This window comes from Ornithorhynchus anatinus, chromosome 5, assembly GCF_004115215.2.
Source record: "Ornithorhynchus anatinus isolate Pmale09 chromosome 5, mOrnAna1.pri.v4, whole genome shotgun sequence".
NCBI classification, from domain to species: domain Eukaryota; kingdom Metazoa; phylum Chordata; class Mammalia; order Monotremata; family Ornithorhynchidae; genus Ornithorhynchus; species Ornithorhynchus anatinus.
In genome coordinates, this window is record NC_041732.1 from 12,759,122 (window position 1) to 12,778,673 (window position 19,552).

Genomic DNA, 19,552 nt, shown 5'->3' on the forward strand with positions numbered 1-19,552 from the left:
CTTGCTAAGAGGCAAAAAGAAAAGATCTTTTTACTGCAAGTTAAGCCGAAGGAAGCTAAACATTTGGGAGCTGGAGTGCATTACTGCCTTGACTGATCTGTCTGGTTAGATTAGGCTAAATATCTCTGTTTAATGGGGAATTATCTTTTAAAAAGGGAAATTATCCGTGTGGCGCCGGCTGGTGCCTATGGACGGGGCGTGCGCGCTTGGCGGAACAGTGGGCTGGGGGCCAGGGAGGTGGTGTGGACCTTTTCTAGGGGAGCTGCCCGAAGGGAGGCTGGTTTCACGGGGGCCAGCCTCAGCCTGCTCCCTTTGCCCTACCCCAGACCCTTCCGGATACAGGCCGCAGTCACTCTCCGAAGGCACCTGGTCCGCTCGGCCGGGGGGGGGGGGGGCGGAAAGGGCTCTGTGCCAGGCTGGTAGCTGGTCAGCACCCTCTAACTTCATTCTAGCGGGCAGATGCCTTTGGAGAGTCAGGCTGGCCCCAGCAGCCTCTCTGTCCCCCACGTGCTCTACCGGGGTTCAGGGTAGCTGCAGTGCTTCTAAATCCTAATGGGCCGGAAGTCCCCTTTCTTCAGACTCACCAATATATTTGCTTGGGATGCACCCCTTCCCCCACAAGTCCCACCACGGCCCCAGAAATTTGGGGTAGTCTAATGGAAAGAGCACAGGACTGGGTGTCAGAGGACTTGAGTTCTAATTCCAGGTTTGCTACGTGTCTGCTATGTGATCTTGGGCACATCACTTAACTCCTCTGGGCTTCATCTGTAAAATGGGGATTCAATCCTACTCCCTCTTATTTAGACTATGAGCCCTATGTGTCCAAACTGATTAACTTTTATCTACCCCAGAGCTTAAAACACTACCTGGCACCTGGCACACAGCAAGCACTTATCAAGTTCTATAATTATCACTGCTGATAGGAGAGCCCCTGGGCTCGTGGAATCAGCAAGCTCTTGGACAAAGAACCCAGTATTCCAGGACAGGGAGTCAGTCTGGCTCCCACCCCACTTCCCGCCCAGAATTCCCTCCCCCCTCCCACTGTTCTTCCCATCTGCAAAGTCCTACTGAAATCCCATCTCCTCCAGGAGGCCTTCCCTGATTAATCTGTCACCTCCCCACCCTAGAACCCCACCCTGCTAGCCACTCCAGTCCTTCTGCATTACCCAAGCACTTGGGTACTCACCCGCCCACCACTCCTGCTTCACTGATATCTATATCTTATACCCAATTACTTCTTCCTATCTGTAATTTCTTTTAGTCAGCGCCTTCCCACCACTAGATTGTAATCTCTCTGAGAGCAGGGACCACAGCTACGAATTCTACTGTTCTCTCCCAATGTGTTTAATACAGTGCTCTGCATTCAGTAGGTACTCAATAAATACTTAGTGAGAAGCAATGTGGCTTAGCGGAAAGAACATGAGCTTGAGAGCCAGAGATTGTGGGTTCTAATCCCAGCTCTGACACTTATCAGCAGTGTGGCTTTGGGCAAGTCACTTAACTTTTCTGTGCCTCAGTTACCTCATCTGTAAAATGGAGATTGACTGTGAACCGCACTTGGGACATTCTCATTACCTTGTATCTACCCCAGTGTTTAGAACAGTGCTTGGCACATAGTAAGCACTTAACAAATACCATCATAATTATTATACCAGACTAAGCTCCCCTTTTCCTCTGCTCCTCCTCTCCTCTCCAACTCTCTGACTCCCTCCCTCTGCTCTACCCCCACCTCACCCCACAGCATTTGTGTATATATGTACATATTTATTCTATTTATTTTATTAAAGGTGTATATATCTATAATTATATTTATTTATGTTAATGTTATTGATACCTGTTTACTTGTTTTGATGACTGTCTCCCCCCTTCTAGACTGTGAGCCCATGGTTGGGTAGGGATTTTCTCTATTTGTTGCAGAATTGTACTTTCCATGCACCTAGTAAAGTGCTCTACCTATAGTAATAGCTTAATAAATATGAGTGAATGAATGAATGAGTGAATAATAATAATAATAATTATGGTATTTGTTAAGCGCTTACTATGTGCCAAGCACTTTTCTAAGCACTGGGGTAAATACAAGGTAATCAGGTTATCCCACATGGGGCTCACAGTTTTAATCCCCATTTTACAGATTAGGGAACGGAGGCACAGAGAAGCTAAGTGACTTGCCCTAAATCACAGAGCAGTCAAATGGAGGAGCCGGGACTGGCCACATCCTCTGACTCCTAGGCCTGTACTCTTTCCACTAAACCACAGTGTGTACACAATTTCTATAGCACATCAGCTCTTGTATCATTTTTATGGGTTTAAAATATAATGTCTTGTATTTCACCTTCATCTTTCCAAACTCCACATCAATTATCCTTTTTTTTTTGTTCACAACAATCCAATACAGTATGGATAAGCAAGTAGATATTACCCCTATTTTACAGATGAGGAAACTGAGGCTCAGAGAGGTTAATTGCCTTGCCAAGATCACACAGCCAGACTATAGCAGGTCTGAGACCAGAACCCAAGCCTGCTGATCCCCCGTGCTCTTTCCATTAGATCAAAATGCTCAGAAACAAGGTCATATTATCAAGTTTTATGGTTTAATCCATTAAACCTCTGATGATAGAAAATAGAGCCAAGTGACAAATAATGAATACTATTGATTGACAGGAGATCTGAGTTCTAAACTGGGTTCTGCCTTGACCCTGCAGCATGAATTTTACAGATCTTTCCACCACTCTGTGCCTTGGTTTCTCCTTCTATCAATGGGAATCACAATCTCTCCTTCCCTCCCTAGGACCACTCTGTGGGCAAAATGGAATTCATGATGCAAAAGTATTGGGGACTATAAAAACATCAAATTAACACATGATTTTGTAATAATAATAATGATGAGAGAGTGGTTAAAAGAGAGACAATAATGAAATCCGGTTTGGATGAATCTCAGAAGTCAGTTTCTTGGAAAGACCCCTGATTCGAGGTTTCCATCATCTGTGCTGGGGTGACTGGGAGGGTGGGGGTATAAACCTGTGGGCAGGAAACATGTCTCTGAGTTGTACTGTACTGTCCTCTCCCAAGTGTTTAGTATAGTGCTCTGCACTCAGAAAGTGCTCAATAATCACCACTGATTGATTGACTGAGGTTCAGAAAGAAAAAGAGAGAGAGCTTGTGTGTCATTCCAAGCTGAAAGCAGCTGGCTTCAGGCCCTACAGCCCTTCCCTATCTCGGGTATTCTGAGAATCTTGTGCCAGCTCTGTGAAATGCAAGTTAGAAAGGCAGGAAAAAAGGTGGCAGAGCCAGGGGAGCCACTAGCCAACCACGCTCCCTCCCACCCAATTCACCCGGCAGACTCCGGTCCTCAGCTCTGGCTGAGAGGAAGCCAGCACCGTGGGAAGTTACAAGGCCCGGATCACAGGGGCAGGCATAGCCCTGGACAGCACCTCCTCTCTAGCCACCTTCGGCATAACTTTGGGCGAGGTTATGGGGCCACAGGGATTGAGAAAATGTCTGGAGCCTCATCTCTCCACCGCCACCCATGAGAAACTTGGATGGAGACAGCTAGGCCAGAAAAGGGATACAGAGGGAGACACGGAGACTAAAAGGAACAGGGGGTGGGGAGTATATTTTGAAAGGCTTTTGAAAGCTCCTGAGTTTCTCCTAGATTTTCCCCAGTGAATAGAAATTCTACATGGTCTGTCCAACAGACCCAATAAATCACCCTTTGAGAACCAGCAGTCTAAAAACATAGAACGAGATAGATCTTGAATCAAAATCCTTTTATCCAGAGCCCATTTCCCTGCCTCCATACAAGGCTGTACTGGAAACCATCCCAGGAAACAGACATCTCTCCCTCACCTTCCCTCCAAGATTCAACCACAGGCTTACAATTGGGCCCATTGGGAAGTTCCTTCAAAAGCCTCACCTGAGAATCCCTCTTGTTGGTTTTTTCTCTTGTTATGGCTGGGGATGGGCTTCACAGGAGTCAGTCAGCCAGTCATTTGTATAGTTACTGTGTGCAGAGCAGTGTACTAAGCTCTGGGGAGATAATAAACAGATATGTTCACTGTTCGCAATGAGCTTACAGTCTAGAGAAATTCTTCCTTCTGCTCATCTGAACTGCCTCTAAACAGAGTTCTGATCTGAGATCCCTCCCAAAACCCTAACCCTTGCACAAGCACAAGGCTGTGGATAAGGAAATTTAGGATGTAATCCCAATTCTGCCACTTGCTTACTGTGTAACCTTGGGCAAATCGACTAACCACACTTTGCCTTAGTTTCCTCCTCTGTTAAATGGGGATTAAATGCCTATTCTCCCTCCTGCTTAGACTACGAGTCTCATGTGGGCCAGGGATTTGGTCCAATCTCATTATACTGTGTCTATCCAGTGCTTGGCACACAGTAAGCATTCAACAAATACTGAAAGTATTACTATTGTTACTATTGTTAAGTGCTTGGGAGATCCAGTAGAGAAAGATTCAGGGTCCATGTCCTGGCTGGAAGAGGAGGGCAGAGTGCCAACAGACAGACAGACAGTTTCTTATTCTGACTGGGTTGAGTGCTTGGGGAACTGGCAGTGATCAGGATCCATATAGCACCCAGACCAGAAAGAGAATGCAAATTGTTTAACCCACATGGGCAGCCAATCTCTCCTCTAACTCTTATCCCTTGGGTTTCAGGTGGCCCCATGATTCCAGGAGCCCTTGAGTTGAGGAAAAAGAATAGAGCCAGAGCCGGGCCTGGAAGCTGGAGGAAACACTTGCTCACGGTGGGCTACAAATGAGCTGGATGTTTCCATCCCAGCGCAGGGGTTGAGCTGCGGGCCAGAAGAGAGGTTGGGGGTACCTTGAGGGGGCAATACTCTCTCTGCACCCGAACTGGGAGCAAGCCGAGGTGCCAGGCAACCTCCAGCTGGCCACCTTCCCCACCATGGCCATCTGGATCTAAGTGTCCCCTAGAAATGGCTCTTGGGAGCAAGTTTCCCACCCCCTTTTCCCTGTGGCTTGTGGGGGACAGAGTCCCAGTCCTGACTGGGCTGGAGTGAGAAGCTGCCTGGCTACTCACAATATTGTTTTGTCCAGCTGATACATTCTAAGCCCTTTGGGAGACTCCTTCCGCCCCTTCCCTCCACAAGCCATCCCTCCATCTCTCTTCATCTCTCCAGGGTTGGTTCCCTGTGGAGACTGTAGACGGTAGATGGATTGTGTATGTTCGTGTGCGCATGTGTGTGCTTTCCCCCCTAGACCAGGAGAATCTGCCAGGGTCCCCACTGATCTCTCCCTCCGTCTCTGTTATGGCTTTGGGTGCTGGCCAGCTGTCTTCCCCCACTCTCCGCTCCTGCGCCCACTTCCTCATAGGTCACTTGGATACAATCATTCATTCACTCATTCATTTAATCTTATTTACTGAGCACTTACTGTGTGCATAGCACTGTACTAAGCACTTGGAAGAGTACAATATAATAATAAACAGACACATTCCCTGGCGCACTTCTCATTCAGGCCTCGGGGTTGCCGGGAAAGTTCAGAACATCAAAGCCAACCAACCCTTACCCCACTGAAAGGCAAGGAGCCGGCACCCAGTGCAAACACAACAAACAGGCATGGGCTCAGCTGGCTGGCTAGACCCTGAAGCTGAGAGGGGACAGGTTCAGGAGTTTAGGCCAGGGAAAACCTTCCCGGGCCTTCCAGGTCAGAAGGACGGTCTCTCTGCCACCCCAATCCCAGCCCCTATCAAAGCTGGATTCCGGGTTTATCTTCCGCACACAACAGAGCTTAAGCTGTGGGGGTTTTTGTTACACCTCTCCCTCCAGGGCTTTCCCTTTGAAGCTCACTGCCTTGGTTCCTTCAGGCCCCCTCTCCTGATGTTACTCAGACTGGAGGCAGGACATCCAAGGATCATTTCCATGGCTCTTTCAGAGAATTCAGGTCCCTGACTGCTCACACAGAGAACACTCATCCCATTCCTCCAGCTGTTCTTTTCCCACCTTGCCCCCAAGCAGAGAGCAAGGCATCATGGAAAACAGCATGGCCCTGACTAGTCACCCACTCCCCCCCAGCCCATCCTAGCCTAGCCCTGTCCGATCTTCCAGGTCAGGCTTTCAGAGTTTCCTCAGGAAGTCCCTACTCTCTTGGCTAATATTAGACCTCTTCCAGCACTGAATAATTGAGGTGATTTTTCAGATCTCCTCTGGACTAATGGGGCCAGCAGGCCCGCCTCACTACTTCCCCCCGGCAAAGACTCCTCTTCCTCCAGTCAGGGTAGACTAGGATAGCCAAAGCAGAGATTTTCTCTAGGACCTCAGAGCGAGCAGGATGATTACTCTCTTCCTGGCTCTAGGCTCCTCCTGCCTTTCCCAGCCCTTCTGGGAGGCTGTCTCTGAGGTCCCCTGCAGTCATCCAGGTGGTCCACAGGACAAACCCCATTGGGAAGGCCAAGACAGGAGCTCCCTCTTGATGCCAGACCAATTTCCATCAATCAACCATATTTATTAACTACTTACTGTGTGCAGAGCACTGTACTAGCACTTGTGGGAGAGTACAATATACGAGGGTTGGTAGACACATTCCCTGCCCACAAGGAGCTTACAGTCTACAGGGAGAGACAGACTTTAATGTAAATAAATAAACTATGTATGTGTACATAAGTGTCACGGGGCTGTGGATGGGGTGAATAAAGGGTGAAAATGCTGTGTGACCTTGGGCAAGTCACTTCACTTCTCTGGGTTTCAGTTACCTAATCTGTAAAATGGGGATTGAGACTCTGAGCCTCATGTGGGACAGGGACTGTGTCCAACTCGATTTGCTTGTATCCACCCCAACAGTACAGTGCTTGGCACATAGTAAGAGCTTAACAAATGCCATTATTATTACTGTTATTAATAAGTGTGAGGGTGTTGCAGAAGGAAGAGGGAGAAGAGGAAATGAGGGCTGGTGTCAAAAGGGAAATTTCACAGTCTCTCTTTCCACTGGTCCCTCTCTGGACTTGCCTTCATTCCCAATGGCCTCAACCCAGCTCTTCCTCCTTCAAGCCACTACCCCTTACCCCTTTTCTGGAATAACGACAATTGTGGTCTTTGTTAAGCACTTACTATATGCCAAGAATTGGCAAATTACAAACAATCAGATCAAACAAAGTCCCTGTCCCACACGGGACACCCAGGCTAAAGGGAGGGAGAGCAGGGATTTAGTCCCCATTATACAGGGGGAAAGAGAGACGCAAAGTCACACAGCAGGTAAGTGGTAGAGCTGGAATTAGAACCCAGATCCTTTGACTCTTATTCCTATGCTTCTTCTACTAGACCACATGGTCTCTCATGCGGAGCAGGATGAACAGAGATGACCGGGGAGCTTTGAGAGTGAGAAGCAGGAGGGAAGAGTGACTGGGGAAGGGTCTGGATTCTAGAGAGGGTGACTTGGCACCTGGGGGTCCTCAGAGGTGCTGATTGGGCTAGTAACCCCTCCCCTGACCCTTCATTCCCCTGTTCCTCTCTAACTATAATAATGACAATGTAATTTATTAAGAGATTCCTTTAAACCAAGCACTGTTCTAAGCGCTGGGGTAGACAGTGTTTAGAACAATGCTCAGCGCTTAAAACAGTGCTTGGCATATAGTAAGCACTTAACAAATACCATCACTATTATAAAGGATAAACAAGTCTAAGATGAGGCTCACAAAGTAAGTAGGAGGGAGAATGGGCATTGCATCCCCATTTTGCAGATGAGGTATCTGAGGCACAAAGAAGTGAAGTGACTTTCACAAGGTCACAAAGCAAGTAAAAGATAGAGCTGTGATTAGAACCCAGGGCCTTTGAATCCCAGGCTCATGTTTTTTTTCCACCAGGCTTCCACCTTTCCTCCCTTAAAGATTCCCCATGGGATCAGTCCCAGGGGGAGACTTAGGGTTACTGGGAGCAGGAGGGAGTGGGGAGGAGCTGGCCACCCCACTACTGTCTCCTAGACTGTAAGCTCACTGAGGGCAAGGTACATTTGTACCAACTGTGACCTGGGAATGAAAAGGAGCTGGGTTCTAATCCCGACTCTACCACTTGTCAGGGTGACCTTGGCTAAGTGGCTTAACTTCTCTATGCCTCAGTTACCTCATCTGTTAAATTGAGATTAAGACTGTGAGCCTCATGTGGTACAAAGATTCTGTTGTTCAGTGGTATTTATTGAGCACTTACCTTATGCAAAGTACTGTACTAAACACTTGGGAAAGTACAATATAACGACAGACACACTCCTGTCCACAAGGAGCTCACAATCTAGAGGGGTAGACAGATGTTAACATAAATAAACAGAGAAATAAATAAGGAGGCATGGGGTAGTGACTAGAGCCCGGGCCTGGGAGTCAGAAGATTGTGGATTCTAATCCCGGCTCCGCTGCTTGTCTGCTGTGAGACTGTGGACAAGTCACTACACTTCTCTGTGCCTCAGTTCCCTCTATGTAAAGTGGGGATCAAGACTATGAGCCCCACATGGGACAGGAACTGTGTCCACCTCAATTATTGGGTAGGGATTGTCTCTATCTGTTGTCCATTTGTACTTTCCAAGCATTTAGAACAGTGTTCTGCATTCATTCATTCATTCATTCAATAGTATTTATTGAGTGCTTATTATGGGCAGAGCACTGTACTAAATGCTTGGAATGTACAAATCAGCAACAGATAGAGACAGCCCCTGCCCATTGATGGGCTTACAGTCTAATCGGGGGAGACGGACAGACAAAAACAATAGCAATAAATAGAATCAAGGGGCTGTACATCTCATTAAAACAATAGCAATAAATAGAATCAAGGGGATGTACATCTCATTAGCAAAATAAATAGGGTAATAAAAATATATACAAATGAGCAGATGAGCACAGTGCTGAGGGGAGGGGAAGGGTGAGGAGCAGAGGGAAACGGGGGAAAAAGGGGCTTAGCTGAGGGGAGGTGAAGGAGGGTCAGAGAGGCAGCAGAGGGAAAAGGGGAAGCTCAGTCTGGGAAGGCCTCTTGGAGGAGGTGAGCTCTCAGTATATAGTAGGCACTTAATAAATACCATTTTTAAAAATACCTTAAAAAACCCTCCACCCATTTGTCTGGCTTCTCTTTAGCCAGTTTCTTGGCTAGAATGGTTTTCTTCTCAATGGGAGCAGGAGGGATTTCTTCTCCCTGGGTGTCAAAACTAAGGAGGTACTGGGAAAGTCCAGGGGAAAATTGCTTCTACAAACATCTCCTCCCTAGACTGTCAACTTCTCAAGGTTACAGTTCATGTCTCCTAATGCTTTCAAATCCTCCCAAGAGTTTAGTGAAATGCTCTGCACACCGTCAACGCTCAGTCAGTCCTATTTTTTTTTAATGGCATTTGTTAAGCATTTACTATGTGCCAGGCACTGTATTAAGCATTGGGGTAGATATAAGATAACCAGGTTGGACACAGTCCATGTCCCAAAGGGGACACACAGTCTTAATCCTTATTTTACAGAGGAGGTAACTGAGGCACAGAGAAGTGAAGTTACTTGCCCAAGGTCACAGAGCAGATGAATGGTGGAGTAAGAATTAGAACCCAGGTCCTCTGACTCCCAGGCCCGTGCTCTTTCTACTAGCCTTGCTGCTTTTTGGTTGATGGCCAGATTGATGAGCCTAGTTCCACTAGGTCAGCTCCTCCAGCTACTGGCTCTGAGACTCTGGCTGTGTTGGTTTTTTTATCGTATTTACTAAACACTTACTGTATGTCAAGCACTACTCTAAGTGCTGGGGTACATACAGGTTCATCAGGCAGGATACAATCCCTCTCACAGTCATAGTAGGAGGGAGAACAGCGATTGAATCCCCATTCTGCAGTTAAGGAAACTGAGGCCCAGAGAAGTGAAGTGACTTGCTCAAGGTTACACTGCAGGCAAGTGGTGGAGTCTGGATTAGAACCCAGAACCTCTGGCTCCCAAGCCCGTGCTCTATCCATTAGACCATGTTGCTTCCCAAGATGTGGGGCACAGCTCAGTCGGGTGGAAGCCAGCCCCGGGGGAGGCTGCATTGGCTGCTGGGAAGGCGGGGCTCTGCGGAGCGAGAAGGAAGGGGTTGACAGAGGGAGATGGTCAAATCCCATTCAGGGTGGCTGTGGATGGGCCCCATTCTTCTCCCTTGGGAGCTGCCCAGAATTTCCAGAGCCCGACTTCTCTCCAGCATTCCCGATAGTCCGGCAGCTATCGGGTAGGGGGACTTTGTCTTCTGAGGGAGAGGCCCGATCCATTTGTCTGGGCTCCTGCTTACTCTACCCACCTAGCTATAGTCAGGGTTTTTTTGGTTTCGGTTTTTTACGGTACTTGTGAAGCACATGCAGTGTGTCAAACGCTGTTCTAAGTGCTGGGAAAATACAAGCTAATCAGGTTGGACACAGTCCCTGTCCACATATGACTCACAGTCTGTCACAGGGAGGAGGATTTAACCCCATGTTAGAGATGAGGGAACTGAGGCACAGAGAAGTGAAGTGTCTTGCCCAAAGTCACACCTCAAACAAGTGGCAGAGCCAGGATTAGAAGTAGATCCTTCTGAACCCAAGCCCATGCTCTTTCCACTAGGCCACAGTGCCTCTTGTTGCCCATGTTGGTTCAGCCCAGAAATCTAGTCCTTCCCCATCTTGAAACAAGTATCCCTCTTCCCACACCTCCTGCTCTGTTCGCTAAGGATCACCCCAACTCCCACAGACCCCAGAGGGTTGTAGAGCCCATTGAAAGGAGCTCTGACCTAACCTCTCTCCTGACTCTCGACCCCCGACCCCAGGAGGATGCTGGCGAGGTGGAGGGGAAACATTTAACAACTTAATTCTCGGACTCTGCCCAAACCTGGACTAATCTGCACCAGTCCCAGAGCTCCACGGAGGCTGCTGATGTCGCTGCGGGAACACCATTTTAGAGGAAAGAGCCACTGGGGGCCACCAGCTTCGTCTCCAAAATGGGAGGGGGGTCGTTTTGCCCAGAATCAGAAGGGGGCAGGATCCGCCCCTCCGGGGAGCAGGTGTTCCAAAAGACAGATTTTACTTCTAAGGTCCAGATCCATCATTGTATTCTTATCTGCACTTTGGAAGGAGAAATCCATACTATGAAAAGTCACAATTGATTGAACCAGCATCTCAGCCTCGAGCCCTGGGCCTCCCACCGGCTGGTCTGGCTGCCATCAAAATGCCGCCAGAGAGGCCAGGGGGCCACTGGCCTCTGGAGGCCCTGCTGACCCAACCCGAGCCCCACCTCAATCCTGGATCTTCCCCTGGAAGGCCCCTTTGCAAGTGAGCCCCTGGAGCCCATCTCTGTCCTCTCCCTCTCTGCTCACACCTCCCAACAGCCCCCAGAACCCCTTCATCCAAAGAGCTGCTTGAGAAGGAAGGAGAGGCTGCACCAAAGTCAGAACAAGCTCCCGCCCACCCCTGCTCCATCACTGCCCCGTGTTCATTGCACAACAGAGAGCTGGTGATTAGAGGTCGGAGGAGAAGACTTGCCCAAACATCTTGGAAACGGGGGAGGGCAGCACGAGCTGCCCTCGCTCAGACGGCCAGGTTTCAGGTCTTGGAACTGTGGGGCCGCCCCAGGGTCATCCCTATCTGGTCAAAACCGGGATTGGATGATCTCTGGGGTGGAATGATGCCAAGCAAAAAGCGTTTAGATGGTGGCACTGACACGACAAGGTAGCCTGTTCACACTTACAATGGAACAATCTCATCAGGCTGTCTTCAGCCCACCCCCAACCTGCCGTGGTTTGGGATGAGGCCTGGGCCTGCCACCAACAAAAATACTTTAGGACGGATGGGATCTCAAGAGATCATCTAGTCCATTCCTCTGTCTCTGAACTAGGATGACCATTTTACTTATAGGGATTGTTTTGGACCTGCCTGTTCCCAGGCTGGCAAAGATTTAACACTCGATGCCTTTCTGTCTGGTGTTTTCATTGGAAGCACTCTGCCTCCTCCCATTGCTGAGCTCCATGACTCGGAATTGGTGCCCGTGTTCACAGAACCTGGGAGAGGAAAGCTGTGGACAAATGCTCTAGGTTCAGAGGGCTCCCTCATAGACTGGGAGCCCAGAGTGGGGCAGGGACTGTGTCCTACCTGATGATCTTGTATCTACCCCAGCACTTAATACAATGCTTGGCACAGTGTAGGAGCTTACCAAATACCCTAATTATTAGGGGTCTTTGGACAGACTCCTGCAAAATGATCTAAATGACATCACTTTGTTCCACCATGTGTCCAGGGTGATTCTTGTGATGTCACCAGCGCTTTTGTGGCCGGTACTCACGGGAACCACCAGTGACACCCATCTACCCCATTCTCCTAAAAGGAGGTGATTCCACAGTCACTTGGATAGCGGGTCACGGACCAGCAGCACTTCAATCTGGAAATTTGTCCTAATTCCTCACATGTATCCTGCCTGTGGCCATTCAAGCCACAGGATTGCTGCCACAGTCCAGGAAATGATTGTTAAATACCCACAGTGCCTGCATCTGGACTCCAGTGGGCAAGAGAAGGGCAAAAAGGTAGTTGGTTTCTGAGCAAGGAGAGATGGAAAATACACTGATTTTTCAGTTTGAAAACTTGAAGACTGGGAGGAGCCATGACTGAAGGCTTCCAAATCACAGAGGTCATGGACGAGGCAAGCAAAGAGCTGTTGTGTGGAGAGTCCCACAAAACCTGAACAAAGGGACGCCCAGTGAAGCCTGAAGGTAATAGGCTCACGGCAAACAAAAGGAAACATTTTTCTTCACCCAGTGGGGAGAAAACTTCAGATTCATTATTGTAGGAAGTTGGGCAGGGAGAAAACGTCGATAGGATTCAGGAAGGGTGATGATACGTTCATGGACCAGAGATGTGTAGTGGGCGATTAGGGGAGAAAGTTAGGGTCTTTACAGGGAAACAGTGGGGATGTAAGAGAGCTTAAGAAGAGTTGAAGTAGATTGGAGAACTGATGGTAGGCAATGTAATAATGAGAGAAAGGCTAAGGGTATTGGGAGGTACAACACTGTCTGGGTGGGTGGGTTGGTCCCAAAGAGGATGACCAATAGGAGCTGTGATGATTACAGCCTCCAGACCCTAAACTCCTTGTGGGCAGGGAATGTGTCTATCAACTCTTATATTGTACTCTCCACTCTTGTGTCCACTCTTATTTCAGTGCTGTGCCAACAGTAAGCGCTTAATAAATAACCACTGATTGATTGGTTGTACAGAAAGCAAACCAGTGGTCTCTGTTTCCAGGCAATGGGGTGGGAGGGATTACTATTCTCCACATTTTGGGAACTATGTGAAAATCCTCTCCCCAAGATTTCCCTTCTGGGTTTTCTCCATGGAGGCAGGTCTTCGGGAAAAGTCAGTCGGTCAGTCAATCATATTTATTGAGTGTATATTGTGTGTAGAGAACTGTACTAAGCACTGGGCAGAGTACAATACAACAATAAACAGACACATTCCCTGCCCTCAAAGAGTTTAGAGTCTAGAGGGGGTGACAGAAATTAACAAAAATAAATAAATTACAGATATGTAAATATTCCCTCAGTGTCTGTCTCCCTGATTAAATTGGCAGCTCTTTGATGGGAGGGATTGTGTCCACTGACTCTACTGTACTCTTCCCAGCATTTAGCACAGTGCTCTACACAAAGTAAGTGCTCAATAGATACTACTGGTTGATAGATTGATTAAGAAACAACAGTTGCTTTATCAGTTATCTGCAGCCCTAAGATGATGAAGGTCTGGTCACCACTCTTGAAGCATTGACTCTCCGGAGGGACCCAGAGATCTCCGCCTCTCTAGCCAATGATCAACCCCCATTGCCCCATTTCAGCCAGAGATATGAGAACAACTGTGATCAGAGATGTCTGAGAAGGTCTTCGAGTAATGGCACCACTTGGCGCCCCTCTGACCTTTTCACTATTTTGTATTTTGATTGGCTACCAATTTCTCAGCTGTCCCTTCAGGCCCATCAGGCCGCTGGTGGCCTAGCGGCCTATCCAGAGGCAGGAGGCTGAAAAGGTCAAAGGCATAGGAGGCCGCTGAAGCGTCTCCCAGGAGATTGGCTACAATTGGACTGGGTAGGTGGCCGGAGTCTTTCCCATTGTCTGAGGGGCCTCAGGGAGGGCCATGATCAGCATCGCTGCCCTCTCTGTGGCCGAGGGGCAGGGGAGGGAGGTCAAGGAGGTTACCCAGAAAGTGAAGTATGCCTGAAGGCCCCCTCACTGACCATCCAGGGGCTGGAAGGAGCAGCCCCCTCCTGGAGGGGAAGGTGGGGTTGGATGTGGGGAGAGGTGACAAGAGGAGGAGGAAAGTTTTGGAGATTCTGGTTTGGACTGCTTTGGCTCCTGCGGGCGGAGGCAGCTGTTTGTCCCGAGTCAGACGTAGATCACGGAGGGAGAGCCAGACTGGGATCACCTCTCTTCTGACACACTAGAAGGAGACAGGGGAAGAATAGAATACTACTATGTGGGGGTAGAGGGCAGGGGACCGAGGAATCAATCAGTCAATTTATGGTATGTATTGAATGCTTACTGTGCTTTTAACAGAGCACAGTATTAAGAGCTTGGGAGAGTCCCATACAACAGAGTTGCAGAAGGCAGAGAAGGAATGGAAAGAAGATCTGGCTGCAAAGCTATAGCCCAAACCCCGAGGGTTCAAAGATGCCCCTGGGGACCTCTCTTTAGTAGCCCCAGAGCTTCCTGGGTGCCCCCACCTCTTCTTTCCCCATGCTTTACCCTCATATCCAAGCTCTCTTATTAACACGGGGACGTAATGTTGCAGCACCACTACCAGGGCAATCGACCAATCCATGGTATTTATTGAGTGATTACTGTGTGCAGAGCACTGGACTAAACGCTTGTGATTGTGGTATTTGTTAAATGTTTTCTACGTGTCAAGCACTCTTTTAAGCACTGGGTAGATACAGGTTAATCAGGTCAGACAAGGTCCCTGCTCCATACAGCATTCACAGTCTATGTAGGAGAGAGAACAGGAATTGAATTCCCATTTTACAGATGAGGAAACAGGCCCAGAGAAGTCGACTGATTTGCTCAGGGTCGTGCAGCAGACAGGTGGCAGAGAGGGGATTAGAACCCAGATCCTCTGACTCCCTGTCCCATACTCTTTCTACTAGGCCCCACTGCAGTGTTCTGCCTCCAGCTGTGGCCACAGCCACCAGGAGAGCCATGAGATGGTTGCTAATCTGGTCATCCTTACTACTGATTATGGATGGATCATCCTACAGCCCTAATTTTTCCCCTTCACAGACATAGCTTTCCCCCTAAAAAGTCCCAGGATCGAGATTGGTTGCCAGGAGACCTGGACTTTAGATATGGCTCTGTTATGTATCTGCTGTGTGACCTCGGCCAACTCATTTAACCTCTCCGGGCCTCAATTTCCTCATGTGTAAAATGGGGATAAAATATCTTCTCTATCTTCCCTCCTGCTAGCCCAGAATGGATGGGGATTTTATTTGATTCAACAATCTTGTATCAACTCAGGACATAATCAAGTAAGAGCTTATTAGGACGTGTCAGCTCTGTCGTTAGCTTTAATGGGTGCCCTCTGCCCCGGGACAGTGAGATTTGTCATCAATCGGTGGCATTTATAGAGCACTTACTATGTGCAGATTACTGTACTAAGCATTCAGGAAAGTTACAATATAACAGAGCTGACAGATGCATTCCCCACCCCAAAGGCTTACAATTTAGAGGAGGAGCTTCCAGTCTAGAGGAATGCCAAATAATGATTCCATGTTTGACCTGCCCTTTGTACTTCATTAAATTTCAATTCTGACAACTCTGAGTCTGTCCCTTTCAAGACAGGCCTTCCAACCCTGTCATTCCCTCCTCATACAGAAGCTTCTCCACTTCCCTGCTGGCATGAGTGGCCCTTCTCTCTGCCTTCCCCAGCCCTGAACCTGCCAATTTTTAAGAAGTGGTGGTCACAACTGTACACAGCACTCCATGGGCAACCATCGATCCTCTTCATATACCTGGGACAGAGCCCACGAGCAGCAATGTGGCCTAGTGGAAGGAATATGGGCCTGGAACCTGGGAGGCCTGGGTTCTAATTCCGACTTTGTCCCTTTGTAAGGGTATTTTGTAATGGTATTTAAGTGCTTACTATGTTCCAGGAACTGTTCTAAGCACTGGGGTAGATACAAGATAATCAGGTTGGACACAATCCAGGTCTCACTTGGGGCTCACATTCTTAATCCCCATGTTTCAGTTGAGGTAACTGAGACATAGAGAAGTGAAATGACTTGCCCAAGTTCTCATAACAGACAAGTGGTGAAGCTGGGATTAAAACCCAGGTCCTCTGACTCTGGCCCGTGCTCTTTCCACTAGGCCATGCTGCATCTTGTGGCTCCTTGCCTACTGTGTGAGCTGGGGTAAGTCACTTAATGGCTCTGTGCCTCAGTTTTCTCATCTGCAAAATGTGAATTAAATACCTGTGCTCTCACTCCTTCTAGACTGAGAGCCCCATATAGGACAGGGACCGTGTCTTGCAATTGGCATCTACCCCAGTGCTTAGTACAGTGCTTGGCACCTCCTAAGTGCTTAACAACTACCATGATCGTTATTACTGGTTTTGCTCCTCTTGATAGAGCTGGCTTCAGGGAGAGTAGCTAGAGGACTGAGCTTCCTGGAGAGGCAGAGAAAACTCAGAGACAACTGCAGTTGTCTCAGCTGCATTTCTGGGAGGAGCAAGGAAACCAGAGAGAGTCCAGGAGAAGGGGGTTTTTCTGAGGAAGACTTCATCCCCAGACAGCAGATATAAGCAACTCAGAAGCTTCCCTCCCCTCACCCTGCCTCCATCACAAATAATCAACCAATCAATGGTATTTATTGAGTATCTACTGTGTGCAGAGCATTATCATCAATGGCGTTTACTGAGGGTTTACTGTGTGGAGAACACTGTAAAACACTTGAAAGAGTACAATACACAGAGTTGGTAAATATGTTCCCCGCCTGGAATGAGCTTACGATCTAGAGGGGGAGACTGACATAAATACAAATAAATAATTCATAAAAACTTATAGATAAGCACATAAGTGCTGTGGAGGTGAGGGTCCAAAAATGCCCAAAAGTCACCTATTCAAGCGCATAGACGACGGCAATAATAACAGTGGCATTTATTAAGCATTTACCGAGCACTGGATATATAAACGATAATCAGGTTGGACACAGTCCCTGTCCCCCATGTTGCTCGCAGTCTAAAAGAGAGGGAGAACAGGTATTTAATTCCCATTTTACAGATGACGAAACAAGGCAGAGAGCACGGGTCGGGGTGGGGGGGGGGGGGGGGGTGGCGTGGTGGCGGGCAGAACAGTCTTTCAACCCCATTTAACAGATGAGGGAATTGAGATAGAGAAAAATCAAGGTCATACAGCAGACACACAGGATCAGAACACAGGTCAGGTCCTCTGACTCTCGGGTCAGTGCTTTTTCTGTTAGGCCATCTCATAAATCGGACAAGAACCCCCGGGGAACACGACCCCAGCAAAGTGTGGACTGCGGTCCACACCCGTCCCGAGCCAGGCGGCTGCCCCAGAGGGCAGAGGGCTGGACAGAGACGGGCGAGGGAACGATAAGAAACATTTGCCCTTGTGATAGAAGCAGCTTGAGATGAACTCCTGCCGTCGCTGCTTTGACAGCCCAAACGCATCCGTTCGCGCAATATCTCTGTCTTGTTAAAGGTAATTACAGTTCTTCCCGTGTAATGAGATGGTTTTTAAAGGCCATTCAAAAGAAATTTTCTATAATGAGGTTAAGGGTTTTATAGTGTTATACATCAAGGGAGCTGGTAATTGGTCGAATCTGGGCTGCGTCCTGGAGCGGGGAGATAGGAGTTTTCATGAATAATAGGCAAGTGCAGAGTGCACAGCCTCCAAACTGTTTGGCCTCTTCAGAAGACAGGAGAGAAGGAAAGTTTTTCCCTAAGTTAGGAGCCGCCGCTGCTCTGGTGGCAATAGGCGGCCAGAAGGGGGAGTTCAAAGGCGGGAACTGCTGGATAGGAAGTCGTTTGGAGAGGTCAAGTAGTCCAACCCCCAGCCTCCATGCAGAACCGCATTTCAATCAACCAATAAATCGATGATACTTATTGAGTGCTTACTGTGTGCAGAAAACTGGACCAAGCTCTTGGGAGAGCACAATACACCAGGGTCGGTAGACGTGTTCCCTGCCCACAACGAGCTCACTGCCTAGAGAGATTTAACCACTCTTAGGAAGGGTTCCCCCCTTCCTAAGCACTTGCTTCTCCCTCCAGCCCATCGGGAACAGATTACATTTCCATCACCCTAGATTCTTCCTTGAGTCTCACCTCCATGTCCATAATGATGGCAGAAATTAAACCCTTGCTAGGTTCCAGGCTCTGGGGTAGACACGAGATGTCAGCTCAGAAGGCGTCTCTGTCCCTCCAGGGATTTGCTATCTAGGAGGTTGGAAGAGGAGGTAGCTTATCCCCATTTTGTGGATGAGGAAGCCAAATTCCGACGAGGTCATATAGCTTGTGCGTGGTCGGCCAGTAGGCCAGTGGCTCGTGTGGGATAATCACCTCCTGTCCCATGCTCCTCCCACTAGCCTATATTGCTCCCTTCAAATCCACTTCCTCCTATTTCACCCTCAGTGGAAATGCAGAACAGCTTGTCGTTTTCCTCTAAAGTGGGGCAAAGTCACTTGAGAGAGACACCGTAAGCCCACCTCATTCTGCTTCCAGTCTAAATAGGAGGGAAGACAGGTACTGAATCCCCATGTTACAGATGAGGAAACTGAGGCACAAAGAAGTGAGGTGACTTGCTTAAATTTGCACAACAAGCATGGAGTGGAGACGGTATTAGAAACCAGTTCTCCTGACTCCTAGACTCCTGTTTTTTCCACTAGGCCAGAATGTGGCCCCCCTCCATACAATCCCCTTCCACTTTAGTGTTGGATTTCATAAGATTGTGTTCACCGTAGTTTGGGTCCGATGGATGGGGGAACAGAACTCAACTTTGGCATTCTTCTCTAAATGAGCTAGATTACTAAAGACTTGGAGCATCTGGGTGGACGGCACTATACCATAAAACCTTGTTAATTCAAATCACGAGGGAATAGAAAAAACAGATTTTGAATTAAGTGGGCTTGGATTGTCTGATATTTTTATTAAAGAACAATAGGGCAACTAGATGGTAGGGAGTAGCAGTTGCTTCTAATTAGGCATTATTTTGAAAAAACCAATATCTGCTTAATGAGGTTTTACTGTAATCGTTTTTACTGAACTGCTTTTGGAAACTGACAAAGGGAGATCTGGGTATTTATTTATTAGATTGAAAGGCTGCACCTTATGAGAGGATATCACCTGCGCTCACGTGTCCATTAAAGGGAAAATGGATGAGAAAAGGCAGGAAGGCTTGGAAACAAGACTAGTTCTCAACCAATCAATCAATCGAATTTAATGAGCTCTTAGTGTATACAGAGCACTGGACTAGTGCTGGGAAGAGTACCGTAGAGTAAGTGCACATGATCCCTTCCCTCAAGGAGTTTAATACTAGTAAAAGTAACATTTTTGGAGCATTTATTTGGAGTGGTGTCCTGTACTAGTTGCTCAGG